The sequence below is a fragment of the Anolis sagrei genome, chromosome 5, assembly GCF_037176765.1.
Source record: "Anolis sagrei isolate rAnoSag1 chromosome 5, rAnoSag1.mat, whole genome shotgun sequence".
NCBI lineage: Eukaryota > Metazoa > Chordata > Lepidosauria > Squamata > Dactyloidae > Anolis > Anolis sagrei.
This window is the reverse complement of record NC_090025.1, coordinates 153,461,163-153,463,292: the sequence shown is the minus strand read 5'-3', so window position 1 is coordinate 153,463,292 and position 2,130 is coordinate 153,461,163.

Sequence of the window (2,130 nt, the reverse complement as noted above, 5' to 3'; positions counted from 1 at the left end):
AAGTATGCAGTTTTTGCCTGAAGGCTGTGTTTTGTTTTTTGCAATTTGGGACTGATTTATTGTATTTCTCACTTCATGCCAGCAGAAAAAACCTAGGCTATATGAAATAATAATTGTCCTACACATTGCATGCTCAGATCTTAGTATAGATGCATATAACCCTTTATAAAATACTTCCAATATTATTATTCTGTACACATTCATAGGACCTGATGAGGTTTTTTTTGCTTATTATGGAAGAAGGTGCTGCCTGTGTATGAGTAATGGTGTCAGAGCTTGGCTCTGTGAGACTTATAGCTATAATCAGCTAACCATAGTAATATGCTGAAAAGCACTTGTGAAATATTTTAATTAGTAAATTGATTATCCTAAGGAATAATTAGAGGTGGCACTTGCCTGGTCGTTTCTGGCTGGTAGCCATTGACACTTAGCAGCTGCTGCTGTTGCTTGGAGCTTAAAATAAAGAGGAACAAAAGAAAGATGTAGGTGCTACATTTTCAACCAAAGGTTACCCTGATTTAAGAATACCTGAGCTTTCAAATCCTCTGAAGATGCCTGCCATAGATGCAGCCAAAACGTCAAAAGAAAATGATGCTACAACATGGCCATACAGCCCAGAAACCACATAACACCGCATACCTAAACTTTACTTGTATGTGTGTGCGCACGTGTGAGCATGTGTACATTGCAATGGCCGGAATCCCATTCTTACACCTTTTTATTGTTGTTGTGTGTCTTCAAATCTTTTCCAACTCCTCTCAACCCTAAAGTGAACATATAACAGGGGTTTTTTGGGCTTAGGCCATAGATTATAATAATAATAATAACAATAACGATTATGATGATGATGGTGGTGATGATGATGATAAACACTTTATTTATATCCCGCCCTATCTCCCTGAGGGAACTCAGGACAGTTTCCAACAAAAAAGGCAAAGATTAAATGCCGTAATTAACAACAACAAAAAAGACAACTCAACCGAAACCCAGAAATTAATCCGCATCTATAACTAAGTAATAACAGATTATAACATAATCAATCTACCATTACACATCCGACATTAAAAAAAACACAAATCTAACCAGATTTAAAATACATTTAAATCATTAAACTTATTTAAAAATTTAAACAGCCAACAGAGCGAGGGTGCAATGCCATTTCCAATCGATGATAACCATGCATAGTATTCTAATTTTCCTCCTCTCCATACACAAGAGAACATAAATGCATTTTAACTGTTTTTTAAGAGATTAGGGAGGGTTTTTTTATATTTCTTTATGGAGGGGTTCCAGAGGTGGGGGGTGATCATGGACAAGGCTATGGTCATCTAGCAAGTTTCCATGTCTGAGTGAGTTCAATTTCTTTCTGCTTGTTTCCACATTTATTATTCAAATGGGGGGAGATGAGATCCTGCTAGTGATGATCAGGACTGCTTAAAAACTTTCCCTTTTCAAATATATGCCCTGCCTTCTCCTTATCTATGTTCCTATTTATGCAATTCTAGGCTGCATAAAGGGGAGTGAGATGAAGCTTTTTTAAAAAAAAGAAAGAAAGAAGAAAGAAAGTAGATGTTACCAAGAAAAAGTGGATGAGGAAATAAATATGAATGTGGCTAAATGTCATGATATCCCTACCATTATAATCACCCTCATTTTAGCTAGTTCTGCCACTTTCCTACATCTGCACAGGGTTAGTCATCTCATCAAAACAAGTGACTCTGCTGCTACCCACAATGGATAGAAGGAGAGGAGACAAACTTTATGACTGTACTTCTTTTCCTGCCATTGCCATATAGTTCTGCAGTTTAACCTTTAGGGTGAACTACAACCCTTTTCTGCTCTTCTGCCGAAGAGCAGATTAAAACTCTTCCTTTTGACTCACAATTTTCTGGATGCACTACGTACGCACTAAATTAGTCCAGAAAGCCCATTTATGCTGCTGCTTTTCAATGTATCCCGTGCTTAAAGTGTTATTTGTCTATGGTGGTAAAGGTCACAGATGCAGTGAATGGTGAATTGCTAGAGGCTACTATGTCACCATGTTGCTCTGTTATCATGCTGCCATAATAGATAAGAGTAGATTCTTCCTTTTAGGCCATTAAAACTCACACTGCAAGCTTGGGAGTGGGA